This window comes from Furipterus horrens, unplaced genomic scaffold (genome assembly GCF_987537825.1).
Source record: "Furipterus horrens unplaced genomic scaffold, mFurHor1.1.pri manual_scaffold_5, whole genome shotgun sequence".
Taxonomy (NCBI): Eukaryota; Metazoa; Chordata; class Mammalia; order Chiroptera; family Furipteridae; genus Furipterus; species Furipterus horrens.
The window spans coordinates 62664544-62679281 of NW_028327175.1; the positions used below are offsets into that span (position 1 = coordinate 62664544).

At 38.3% G+C, this 14738-nt stretch overlaps 1 non-coding gene across 1 annotated transcript; it reads left to right on the forward strand.

The window, feature by feature from the left end:
- Nucleotides 1-7393: 7393 nt before the first annotated feature.
- On the forward strand, nucleotides 7394-7500 carry LOC150008716 (U6 spliceosomal RNA). The gene has a single exon (XR_016511456.1). It is a non-coding gene; the product is annotated as a U6 spliceosomal RNA (small nuclear RNA).
- The last annotated feature ends 7238 nt before the right edge of the window (nucleotides 7501-14738 follow it).

Sequence of the window (14738 nt, forward strand, 5' to 3'; positions counted from 1 at the left end):
GGGGTCCGCAAAAGACTGAAACGTCATTGCGCACGCGACAGCGACAAATCCGGAAATAGGCGGGGCGTGGTCGCTGGCAAGGTTCCTGTGGTGTTAGGTGGGCTGGGATAGAGGCCTGGGGGAGGTAAGACCTGTCACGAATATTACCTGCGAGCTTTGCTCAACCTACCGTCGAGGCACACCCCTTTCTGGGGCTGTTTTCTGCCTTGTTCTCCAAGCGGAACTTAAGTAATTCCCAGAATGTCCGTGCAGCTAATTGCCCACTCCGATACCGAGGTTTATCCGTCTTTACCCGTCTATTCAACCCCAGAAAAGACGGGAAGTGAGAAAGTCTAGATTTAGAAGATAGAATTTACCTCTCAATTATGGCTTAGGAAGTTAAGAATAGATTCTCTGAGCCTGCTCCCTTCCGTGTCTGCTGAGTATAGTTATACCTCGAAGATACTGCGGGTTCTGTTAACAGACCACCGCAACAGAGTGAGTCCTGATCTTTCTGTTGATGGAGGGTCTTGCCTTCAATTTGCAAAAAATGTACCATCTGTGAAGCGTAGTAAAGCAACGCACAGTAAACGGGTATGCCTGTACTAATAGGCTAGATTGGAAACAGCTGTGAAAAGCAATAGTCACGTTGTTATCAGGGGTTTGAACTCAGCCTTTTACGGAAAAATCCCTGATAGTAAAAAGTACCCATGAAAATGCTCTAAATTGCCCACAGAGTATAAAATGCATGATGTTAAGTGTAAATTTTAGATCGCTAGTTCTTGCACACTATTGATTGTGAGATCTCTTAGCTAGTTTAAAGGTCAGAATGAAAGGAGAGTTTGTGTAGATACCTGAGCATTTAAACAATCCTGGTAAATCTTAAGGGCAACTCTTAGAGTTCATCTTACTTGACTATTCAGCAGTATTTGACACAGTTAAGCACATCCTGGTACTTGAAAAATTTTTTGTTTAAATTTGACTTTTGTGAAATCACAATGCTCTATTGATTCTTCTTTGCTGGATTCTTTCTGATTTCTAAATGTTAGTGTGCCTCAGATCTCTTCCCCTCTTTGTCCAGCCTCATTCCCTGGGAGTTCTCATCCATTCCCTCACTGTCTTTTATATGGCATCACCATGCTGACGGCCTCTAAATATCCATAGCCAGCCCTGACTCCTTGATTTCTATATCTAACTTCTTATTCAACATATTCACCAGGGTATTTAACATGCATTTAAAACTCCAAATTGTCTGCCTCCAAAACCTGTCCTGCTGCGCATCTTTCTCTCTCAGTAAATGGCATATTGACTCTTAAAACTGTTCAGGTCATCCTTTGATCTCTTTCTCTTACATTTCACATCCAATCTTTTTGCAAAATATGTTGGCTCTCTTTTCAAAAGGTAGTCCTCACTGGATGCTATAGTTTTCTATTACTTGTTCTACGTGCTATTTATCCTTGCCTCCCTACAGTCTAGTCTCCTACTGGCAGCTATAGAAATCCTCTTAAAATGCAAATCAGAATTTGTTACTCTCCACTTAAAAACCTTTCAGACCTTCCCTACTCAAATACAATAGGGAATTGTTTCCATAACATCCTCCATGAGTTGGCCCCTGTTCACCCTATGCCTCCATTAAGGAAAAGGGTGGCAAGAGATTTTGGGTAGGGAATGGGGAGCAGGAAAAACTTGTCCAATAACCTTGGATTTTGGGAAACAGGAGTCCCAAAGGTGATTGCCACCTCTCTTGCATGGAAATATTTAAAGGGAAGACACTGACTAAGGGTGCCTATGATGATAGAATAAAAAGATACGCACTGTCAAGTTTTCCCAACACCTAGTAGACATGTTGCCACATGGCTGTATGTACCGTACCTGTTTTCCAGAGCTGCCATAGGAAGTATAGTGAGATCTCAATTGACGTCATCAGTAGGATCTTGAAAACTGTGATTTCAAGCAAAGCAAGAATAATGAAACCCATTACCATAGACTAATTGATATAAATAAGAGATAAGTTCCCATAGCATACTTCTGGTTACAAAAACATCACCAAATGTCTAAATAAAGACCCAAACACCTCCACTATTCAAAATTGAAAGAAATGTGAGTGAGCGATACATTTAAGAAAAATTAATATAAACACATGAGATCATTACTTTCCAACCTGGTCAGTGTGGTGGGTGGCCAGAGCCTATCCTGGCATGTCAGGGAACAAGGCAGGAACCAACCCTGGGCTGGAGAGCATTCCATTGCAGAGTTCACTCGCACTCACACCCACCCTGACTTAAACTGGGACAATTTAGACATGCTAGTTAACCTGTGTATATCTGTGGGACGTGAGACAAAGCCAGGGTACCAGAAAAAGAACAAAGGCATGGAGAAAATGAGCCAACTCCACACAGATAGTGACCCCAGCCAAGAATCAGTTTTTTTCCTTCTCACCAGTGTTAATGAAATGATGTTGAATAAAATGATGTTATTCCAGGATCTGCTGTATCTCAGACTAGGTGGCTAAAACAACAGAAATGTATCATCTCACAGTTCTGGATGTTAGATGTCCAAAATCAAGGTGTAAGCAGCATTGGTTCCTTCTGAGGGCTGTGAGGGAGAATTTGGTCCGTGCCTCTCTCCTAACTTAGACTGGTTTGATGGCAATCTTTCATGCCCCTTGGTTTGTAGAAGCATCACCCCAATTTATGCTTTTATCTTCAGATGGCATTCTCCCTGTGTGCTGCCTCTGTGTCCAAATTTCCCCTTTTTATGGGGATACCAGTCATATTGTTTTGTGGCCACCCTAATGACCTAATTTTAACTTGATTATTTCTCTAATGTTCTAATTTCCAAATAAGGTTACATCCTGAGGCACTGGGATTAGGACTTCAATGTACCTTTTGGGGGGAGGAGCATAATTCAACCCATAACACTAGAAATTGTTTTCAAAAAGAAGAGACGTAACTCCAGTAGAAAGAAAGGAAGGAAGCATACCAACCAGTAGAGTGAAGTTGAAACCACCAGAAAATGTGCCACATGGGAATTTTGTGACGCTGGCAGGAGCATTCATCTCATGTATCAGAGAATGGCAGTGCTGACGTTCCTGGATTTGGGTGACTCTCCAAAAATGTACAAAAACACCTAGGACAGAAAACACCATACTTGGACATTTGCTACACAAGTGACAATCTCAATTTACAAAGGCCTTTTCTTTGCACCCCTAAACTGACACAGAAGGACCTCAAAGTAAAACTAGTTGGGACATAGAGAAGTAAACAGTGGAGGAATTAAGACAAAATAGATCATACCCCTTCTTTCCAACCATATTTGTGAGTCAGTCAAGCCTATGCTAGGGAAGAGGATATTGTAAAGTGACTTAGAGGTTTCTGATCCAACATGTAAAGAGTTTGGAACTTAAAAGTTGGTCAGTCTCATCCTCACAACAAGAGAAAAGGTGAACAACAAAGTCAGTAACTCTTATTAGTTCCGTTAGAGAATTGTCACAGAATAGACTGCTGCCCTGCCCCCCAAACTATGGAGACAGAGTGGTGGGTGAAGAGAAACACAGCTTACTAGGAGCAGTGTTAGGTCTGGCGAGAGTGAGAGGAGAAACAACAGAACGGGCCATGAGTCAAAGATTTATTTGGCCAGTTGCACAAGCAGGCTGAGACCAGAAAGGCAGGAAGGTGTCAGCAGCAAACAAAAGAAAGGAAGGGTGTTTTTTAAGGGGATAAGGGGGAAGGGAGTTGAAGGGTCTCTCTTGATGGCTTTGGGGGAGTTGGTTCTGAAAACAAAGAGGCTTACTGAAACAGAAAAGTTACTCTTTGAGGGACATAGGCCTTTACTGGTGTCAGCAGTTACTGTGGGGGCAGCAGATTTATTGGGAGTTAGGCAGTCCCTGACATGAGCAGTTACTGTGGGGACTTGTTAAATCGGGCCTGGGTTCCCAGAACCCAGGTCTTATGCCTAAGAAGCAGAAGCCAGCAGTGGGAGCCAGTATGAGTATGAACACTTTAGAACTAATGGATTGTTGGAGGCTCTGTGTGGATTATCATGAGAGTTTAAAACTCCAAGTGATTCCAACCGTGTGTGTGGTAGGGGGCACCCACACTTTGTGAGTTTTGCCTCCAGAAGTCCTGCCAGGTTCTTTCAATGAAAATAGGAGAAAAATCTTCTGACAGTGGGAGACGAAAAGTGACCTTTATGAAATGTGCCCAGAACTCTCTGTTTTCTGTAACAAAGCCTGCCTGTAAAGGAAACTATTTTACCAGAACCTACCCAGCTGGGGATTTACCAACCTAAAGGAATGGAAACACTCAACATCAGCCTCTTCTAGCCTTCATAGTGGAGGAAAAATGGAAAACGTGCAGGAACAGAAGGGTACTGTGAATAGAGAGATGAAAATGCTAAGAATCAAAAGGAAATATTAGAAATCAAGAACATGGTAGCAGAAATAGAAAGGATAAGTGACTGAATAGAACCAAGGAAAGAATATAACTTGAGGATATATCAGTAGAAATTTCCAAGAAAAGAATGAAACTGACAAAATAGACTATCCAAGAACTTTGGGAAAATTGCACAAGGAAAAGAAAGAGAGGAATAAAGGAACTATTTGAAGTACTAATAACTGAGAATTTTCCAAAATTAATGACCCACAATCCCACAGATTCAGGAAGCTCAGAGAATTTCAAACATGATAAATACTAAAACAAACAAGCAAACAAAAGCCAAACCTATGCCTGCGCATATATATTCAATGAACAGAAATTTAAGGACAAAAAATCTTGAAATAAGCTAGAGGTAAAACAAACAAACAAACAAACAAAAGACCAGCCTTGCCTACAGAGTAAAAGGATTACATTAGAATTCTCTTGAGAAATGATACAAGAAGAGAGTGGAAGAAAATAGTTAAAGTGTTGGAAAAAAAAAAAAACACGTAGAATTCTGTAACAGTGAAATTATCCTTTAAAAGTATAGAAGAAATAAAGACTCTCAAATAAAAATTGAGAGAAATTGTCACCAGTAGACCTGCCCTTCAGAAATAGTAAAAAGAAGTGTTCCAAAGAAAAAGAAATTGTGTAAATTATAAACTTGGATCTAAGTAAAGAAAGAAAGAACTTTAGAGAAGGAATAAATGAAGGTAAAAAAAATCATTTATTTTCCTTATTCCCAATGGATGTAACAGATAACACTGTTGAGAATAATAATATCAACATTGTTTTGCCTTATGATAGCTTATGAATAAGTAAAGAATGACAGCAATGTTATGAGGGACAGGAGGGAGGAATTGGAAATAATTTCACTCCCCCGTGAAATGGTATGGTATTATTTGAAAGTAGACTTAGGTAAGTTGTAAATATACTTTACAAACTCTAGGATAGACACCTTAAGAAGTTTTTAGAAAGTCTAATTAATATGTTGAGAGACAAGAAAAACTAGCATAATAAATTATTCAATTATAATCAGAGAAGGCGGGAAAAAATGAAAGAAAAAGAAACAACAAGGACAAAGGATAGAATATAGTTCAAGTGATTTAGATCATATTAGACTTTTAAATAAGTAAAACCGAGACATTCCAAAGTATCCTAATATAACCAGAAAAGCCAAAATGCATGTCTGTCATATAAACCAGAGAGAAGGAGAAAGATCTGACAAAGCAGGTTTGGGTTGTAGTTAGTTGGAGAAAAGTTAGGTTTTCTGCTTGTTACCTACCCCCTACCAAGTGCTACATATTTAACATATAAGTTCCATCTAGATATCTATAAGTTAGAGAAACTTTAAAGTTTAATACATTATGTTGAATTATATAAATATCATATTTTCAAGGTTGTAATGGTACTTCCCTGGCTGGTTTGGCTCAGTGGATTGAGCGTCGGCCTGCGAGCTAAGTGTCGCTGGTTCGATCTTCCAGTCAGGGCACATCAGAGAAGGAAAACTCTGACTCCAAAAAACCTCCGCTGCCTTGTGGCATACCTCTTCAGGGGAAAGGCTAAGGGAGTAAACCCCGACAGAAAATCCGGAGCCGGAGTCCCTAAGGCGGTTTGACGTTGTAGTCAACACCGGCAACTCCTGCGGCACACCTGAAACCAAGCTGTATTGACTCTGTCTTTCCCTTGGACCCTTCAGCTGCGAAGAGAGGGGGGGTCTGCTGCATGGGCAACAGCAGACCCTCCATATCACCCTGCCCAGGCTCTGTAGCTTCAGCTTCACTGGAGAGGACACTCCAGCGTCATCGCAAGATGTCGATTCAACACGGGAGGAGACAGATACCGTGTCACTCCCGAGTCGGACTGCACAGCCATTCTCGGCGGTGCAGATAGACTCTTAAGAAGCTACACCATCGTCTCTCAAGATGGACGGCTGCTGACGAATGGTACTTCCTCATTGAACTATCAAGACTGTAATTCTTTAATCCTTTATTGGTACTTTTCCTCTCTTATTCACATTCCCTTCCAGTTATATCTCAAATCCAAGCTTCTCTATTCCTGGTTCTTCCAAATTACCTCTGTAAGCTTGAACTTGACTCTTACTCTTCTTTCCAGTCCTCTTATACACTGATGTCTCTATGTGGGCAACCCGATTATTCCCAAGTATCCTCAGAAACATACTGTACCTTCCAATCTTCACTGAAACTTGTTATATTGGATGTTGAATATGGTTAATGGGCTTTTAGGTTGCATTTTAACATCCTTATAATGAGCCTTCTCTCTCTCTCTCTCTCTTTCCATTGTTTTAATACATCTTAGCAGTGATTAGACAACTACGTGATTAGTGCTTTCAGATCTCCTAGCTAATGTCTGAATGGAGAGGTGGTCTTAAAGACTCCTCTAACAGTTATTATCAATAGAAAATACAAACAATGGAGACTGATCCCAAGATAACTCAATGTTGGAATCATCAGACAGGACTTCAAAAAAGAAAATATCTGAATAGTTTAAAATTTACTGGGTGGTCGGGACTGAGATTGCAAAGAGAGAATCGGTGAACTTGGAGAGAGATGAATACAAATATATCATAAATATGTACAACACAGTCAAGCTGCTTAGAACCAATAACAGAGAGAAAATCTTGAAAGTAGCCAGAATACCATAATCATACAGGGGAGCAATGACCCAAATAATTATTGTTTCCTCATCAGAAAATGGAGGCCAAGAGAGAGTGAATCATCTTTAAAGTGCTAAAAGAAAAAATCCATCAATACACAATCTGGTATCTAGTAGAAGATCCTTCAATATTGGTGAAATAAACATTTTTATTTAAAAGAAAAATAACACAATCCATCACTGCACTACAAGAAATGCTAATGGAAGGGCAATAAAACCAGAGGTAAATTTAGATCTTCAGGAAAAAGAAACATTGGAAATAGAAGAAATCTCAGTAAATATAAAAGTTTACTTTTCTTCTTAATTCTATTTAAATACATATAGTGCTCACCTCAGCAGCACACATGCTAAAATTGGAATGACACAGAGAAGACTAGCTTGTCCCCTGTGCAAGGATGACACACAAATTTATGAATTGTCCCATATTTTTATCCTTGGAAAACTATAGAACACTGAAAAAGAAATTGAGGAAGATACAGATCAATGGATGCATACAAGTATACCCTGTTCATAGAATTAACATCATTAAAATGCTTATACTGCCCAAAGCAATCTATAGGTTCAACACAGCCCCTAATAAAGTATCAATGGCATATTTCACTGATCTATAACAAATACTCCAAAAATTTATATTGAACCAAAAACACCTCTAATAGCCTCAGCAATCTTGAAAAATAAAAAACAAAAATGTTGGAAACTTCCATTTAAGATAGAGGCATAGGTAGGTACACATGCTTTGCCTCCCCCAGCAAGCATAGGAAGAATTACAACCAGATCTCAAAACTAATAACACCCATAACTGTCATAAAAGTTAGCTATATGGAAGTCTAACAACCAACAATTTAAAGAAGACACATGCATTCAGACAAGTAGGAGGGGTGGAGTCACTGAGATGGGCAGAGAGGTGGCATGGTGCGACAAGGTGGCAGCAGTGGTGGCAGTGGAATGGATCAGAGGGATATCTTGGGAGTGAGCAGAGCTATCCCAGTCCCAGGCCAGACCGCACAGCCCAGGGTCAGCACCAGGAAAAGAGATGCCCATTACCTCTGGCTGTAAAAAGCAGTAGGGATTAGGGTGGTGGAAGAGACTGCTGTATTTTTGCCACATAACAGGTCAGCATGGTTTTAGGATGTACACAAACCCACCCACTCTGTATTCATCACTGGGGCAGCATCTGTAAGGGTGCCAGTTGCACATAGGAAGGGAGTGAAGTGACTGGAAATGGGGCAAACACTGAGTGAATCGCCAGAAGCCAGCAGCGACATTGTCTCCTCTCTGAGCCCTCGAAACACAACCACAAAGTGGTAAAGCGGGTTGCCCTGCCCTGGAAATTACCTATGACTCCACCCCACACAATTTACAGAGCCTTTGTTACATAGGCCGTGCTGCTAAGACAGGGGTTAAAAGCAACTCTACATAATACACAAAAACAAACACAGAGAGGCTGCTGAATTGAAGAGACAAAGAAATATGGCCCAAATCAAAGAACAGAACAAACCCAAGAAAAAGAACTAAGAGAAATGGACATAGCCAACCTATCATATGAAGAGTTCAAAACACTGGTTATCAGGATGCTCTGAAAACTTCTTGAGTACAGAAAAAAAAAATAAAGGAATAAATGAAGGTACACTAAGTGAAATAAGGAATAAGCCACAGGAAACCAACAGAGAAGGGAAGAAATTGGGATTCAGACAATTGATTTGGAACATAAAGAAGAGATAAACATTCAACCAGAACAAACTGAAGAAACAAGAATTCAAAAAAAAAAAAAATGAGAGATAAGAAGACTCTGAGACATCTCCAGAGGTGCCAACACCGAATCATTGGAATGCCAAAAGGAGAAGAGTAAGAGCAAGAAATTGAAAACTTACTTGAAAAAATGATGAAGGAAACTTCCCTAATTTGGTGAAGGAATAGACATACAAATCCAGGAAGCATGGAGAGTCCTAAACAAGTTGGACCCAAAGAGGAGAACACCAAGATACATCATAATTAAAATGCCAAAGGTTAAAGATATAGAATCGTAAAAGCAGCAAGAGAAAAGCAGAGAGTTATCTACAAAGGAGTCCCCTTAAAACTATCAGCAGATTTCTCAAAAGAAACTTTGCAGGCAAGAAGGGGCTGGCAAGAAGTACTCAAAGTAATGAAAAGCAAGGATTTACAACCTAGATTACATTATCCAGCAAAACTATCATTTAGAATGGAAGGGCAGATAAAGTGCTTCCCAGACAAGGTAAAACTAAAGGTGTTTCTCACCACCAAGCCATTATTACATGAAATGTTAAGGGGACTTATTTAAGAAAAAGAAGATGATCAAAATTATGAACATTAAAAAGGCAACAAATTCACGGTTATCAACAGCTGAATCTAAAAACAAACAAACAAAACTAAGCAAACAACCAGATCAGGAACAGAATAATAGATATGGAGATCATTTGGAGGGTTATCTGCTGGGAGGGGTAAGGGAGAGAGTAGGGAAATGGTGCAGGGATTAAGAAGCATAATTGGCAGGTACAAAATAAACAGGGAGATGTTAAGAACAGTATAAGAAATGGAGAAGCCAAAGAACTCACACACATGACCCATGGACATGAACTAAGGTGCGGGGGGTAGATTGATGAAGAGAAGGGGAATACCAGGCAAAGCAGGGGCCAAGGGAAAAATTGGGACAGCTGTAATAGCATAATCAATAAAATATACTTAAAAAAAGAATAAAGTTGGAGGGATCACAATACCTGATATCAAACTATACTATAAGGCCACTGTAATTAAAACAATCTGGTAATGGCATAAGAACAGACACATAGATCAATGGAACAGAATAGAGAGCCTAGAAATAAACCCACATCTCTGTTGTCATTGATATTTGACAAAGGGGGCTGGAACATATAATGAAATAAAAATAGTCTCTTCAATATATGGTGTTGGGAGAACTGGACTGGTACATGCAAAAAAACAAGAATAGCCTACCAACTTACACCATACTCCAGAATAAATTCAAAATGGACAAAAGACTTAAATATAAGTCATGAAACCATAAAAGTCCCAGCAGAAAACATAGGCAGGAAAGTTTTGGATATACCATGTAGCAATATTTTTGCTGATATATCTCCTAGGGCAAGGGAAATAAAGGAAAAAAATAAACAAATGGGACTACATCAAATTTAAAAGCTTCTGCATGGCTAAAGAAAACAACATCAAAATGAAAAGGGAACCGATCCTATTGGAGAATATATTTGCCAATGATACACTGGACAAGGGTTTAATCTCAAAAATATATAAACTATTCATATGACTCAACACAAGGGAGACAATCCAATTTAAAAATGGACAAGAGACCTGAATAGACACTTCTTGAAGGACATACATCATGCCCTCAAGTTCCATCATGTCATACATGGCAAAATTTTATTGTTTGTGATGGAATAATATTCCATTATAAATATAACATCATATACATACATATGTGTATATACATGTATATATACATATACATACATACGTATGTATATATACATGTGTGTGTGTGTGTGTGTGTGTGTATTCATTTTATCAGTGGACTCTTAGGTTGTTCCCATAACTTGGTTTTTATAAATAATTCTGCTATGAACATAGGGGTGCATATCTTTTGTTTTGTGTTTTTGTTTTCTTCAGATAAATACCCCAAAGTGGGTATACTAGATTATATGGTAATTATATTTTTGATTTTTTAAATAATTTTTTAAGATTTCATTTATTTATTTTTAGAGAGAGGGGAAGGGAGGGAGAAAGAGGGGGAGAGAAACATTGATGTGTGAGAGAAACATCCACCAACTGGGGCCCTAGCCAGTAACCCAGGCCAGACTTGTGCCCTGACTGGGAAGCAAACCAGCAACCTTTTGGTTTACAGGCTGGCAATCCACTGAGTCACATTAGCCAGGGATCATTTTTAATTTTTTGAATAACCTTTATACTTTTTTCCATAGTTGCTGTACCAGTTTATATTTCCACAAGCAGTGTATGAGGGTTCCTTTTTCTCTACATCCTCATCAACACTTGTTATTTCTTGTCTTTTTGATAATATCTATTTAAACAGGTGTGAGATATGTGTCTGGTTTTATGCCAATACCATAATATTTTGATTACTATAGCTTTTAAATAGTTTGAAATCAGTAAGTGTAATGCCTTCAACTTTGTTCTTCTTTCTTAAGATTGCTTTGGTAATGAAGGATCTTTTGTGGTTCCATACAAATTTTAGGGTTTTTTTCTATTTCTGTGAATTCATTGAAATTTTGATAGAAATTTCATTGAATCTGTAGATTGCTTTAGGTTTACCAGACATTTTAACAATATTAATTCTTCTAATCCATGGACACAGAATATCTTTTCTTTGTGTCTTCTTCAATAGTTTTTATTAATGTCTTACAGTTTTTAGTGTACAGGTCTTTCATCTTCTTGGTTAAATGTATTTTTAATATTTCAGTCTTTTTGTTGCAATTGTAAATAGAATTCTTTTCTTAATATCTCTTTTGATAGTTCATTATTAGCATCTAGAAACACAACAGATTTTTGTATATTGATCTTTGTATATTACAACTTTACTGAATTGATTAATCCTGACAGCTTTTTGGTAGCATCTTTATAGAGTTTTCCATATATAATGTCATGTCATCTGCCAATAGCGACAGTTTTACTTCTTCCTTTCCAATTTGGATGTCTTTTATTTTTCTTTTAATTACTCTGGCTAGGACTTCCAATACTCTGTTGAATAAAAGTTGCAGGAGTGTACATCCTTGTCTTTTTCCTGATCTGGAGGGAAAGCTTTCATCTTTTCACCATTGAGTCTGATGTTAGCTGTGGGCTTGTCACATATGGCTTTTATTATGTTGACCTATGTTCATACCATTTTGTTGAGTTTTTATCATAAGTGGGTGTTGAATTTTTTCAAGTGCTTTTTCTGCATCTATTGAGATGATTGTATTATTTTTATCCTTAATTTTGTTAAGGTGCTGCATTGCATTGTTTGATCTGCAGTTGCTGAACCATCCTTGCATTCCTGGAATAAATCCCGCTTGATAATGGTGTATAAGTCTTTTAATGTATTGTTGAATTTGGTTTGTTAAGATTTTGTTGAGAATTTTTACATCAATGTTCATCAGGGATATTGGCTTGTAATTTTCTTTTCTTGTGGCACCCTTGTCTGGTTTTGGGATCAGGGTAATGATGTCCCATAAAATAAATTTGGAAGTATTCTCTCTTCTATTTTTGGAAGAGATGGAGAAAGATTGGTATTAATTTTTTGAATGGTAGAATTCACCAGAGGATCCATAGGATCATGGACTTTTGTTTGTATAAAAAAAAATTTTATTATTAATTCAATCTCCTAACTAATAATCAGTCTGTTCGGATTTTCTCTTTATTCATGACTCAGTCTTGACAGTTTCTATGTTTCTAGAAATTTATATATTTCTTATAGGCTGTCCAATTTATTGGTATATAATTGTTCATAGTAATTGTTCACAGAAAAAAGAAATGACACCCACCAGCCTTTGTGTGGGTATTCCAGCATGCCCCTAGATTCACATTAAATTAGTTGCCTGCCCCTCGGGTCAGTCCTTTAAGATTAACAAATAAGCCTTTCACATAAACTGTGGGTAAGACTGACTGCTTCTGAACAGGGCCTTAGAGTGAGTGAGTTTAGAGCAATGAGCCCTTTATGGGTTAGTTTTAGATTACTATAGCCTATTGGGTCTCTTCAACATGAACCCAGTTGATTTTCAAAGCTACATGTTTTGGGGGCTCATCTCTCAGATTTAGATCTTAAAAGTTGAGATGGCCCATATGAAATTCAAACCCTTTACTCCTCATAGAGGATCTGTGTTTTGAGTTCCCTTTTCATTGTGGGTAGCAATGCAATGGGTAGCATTATTGGCAAGATGGGTCTCACGCTTCTCCTACCTGCTGCATCATGGTTTTTTCTCATTTGCCTGACATGTACTGATTGCTCAGGTAGTTTTTAAGTTTTTATTTTTCCAGAGAAAATTGTTCTACCTGTAGCTATAGTTTCGGTGCATTTGTGGGAAGAAGTACTAGAAAATCTTCCTATATCACCATCTTGGACCAGAACCTCCCTGTGTGCCTTTATTTAAAATTTGGGTCAGTTTTTTCCACATCTGTACAACTCATTTACATGTTATCCCAAATTGGACTCTCAAGACAGACCTCAATAAGTGTTTATGGATAATTAAATTGTCTACTTACAGAGAGTCTGGCACAGAGCCTGACTTATCATAGCTGCTTAATAAATAGCAACAAACACTCATGACTCCTCTTATGCCTAGTTCAGTTCTGTTTCCATTTCTCTACATGGTTTCCCCCCATGTAAGATATTTAAGGGCCTAAATTCCAACTTATGGTAGACATATTCCAGGGTGGCTCCCGTCATCTTTACCTCTTGGAATTCACACTAGTGTGTGACTGATCCCTTCGTCCCTGAGCATGGTTGGGATGAGTGACTTGCTTTTAACCATTAGAATTTGGTAAATATTTTGAAATATGCATGATTAAATGCATTTGATTATGTTACATATGATTATGATATTGATCTTTCAAGGAGACTGTCCCTTTTTGACCTTGAGGAAGCAAGAGGCCATTTTGGGAAAATTCATATGGCAGGAAACCGAGGCCCTAAGTCTGATAGCCTTCTAAGTAATGAATGTTATCAATAACTATGTGAGCTTAAAACGGGATCCTTCCTCAATTGGGCCTTATATCAGACCACAGTCTGGTTCACACTTTCATTGCAGTCTTGTGAGATCTCAAGCAGAGATCTGAGCTAAACCATGCCCAGACACTTGACACACAGACTATGAGATAATAAATGTATGTTGTTTTAAGTTGCCAAATCTGGTAATATTATTATGCAGCAATAAATAAGTAATACAGATCTTTACTCATGCGAGTAATTACAATAATATTTTGAGGGGGAATAAGGTTTTACAATGCTTTGGATTCTGGAGAAACAAATAGTTTATTGATTTACCCATGGTGCTGTTGAAAACATTTCTCAAAGGCAAAGCAGGTAGTTTTTTTTTTTTATCATTATGTAGAATATACTGGTCTCATAGTTCCCTATTAAATTTTAAGAGCTTTCAGACATCATGTTAGAAATGTTTATTTGTAGAAGTTCCACCTACAGCAGTTTTTCTTTTTTAATTGTGGTAAAAATATAACATAAAATCTTAACCATCTTTACGTGTAATGCAGTAATGTTAAGTATATTCATATTGTTGTGAAACATATATCTAGAACTTTTTCATTTTGTGAAAAATGAGTCTAGGCCCATTAAACTATTCTTTTTCCTTCACACTATCCCCAAGTAATCATCATTTTACTTTCTGTTTCTATGAATTTGGCTACATTAAATACCTTATTTGCCTGGCTGGTTTGGCTCAGTGGATTGAGCGTCGGCCTGCGAGCTAAGTGTCGCTGGTTCGATCTTCCAGTCAGGGCACATCAGAGAAGGAAAACTCTGACTCCAAAAAACCTCCGCTGCCTTGTGGCATACCTCTTCAGGGGAAAGGCTAAGGGAGTAAACCCCGACAGAAAATCCGGAGTCGGAGTCCCTAAGGCGGTTTGACGTTGTAGTCAACACCGGCAACTCCTGCGGCGCACCTGAAGCCAAGCTGT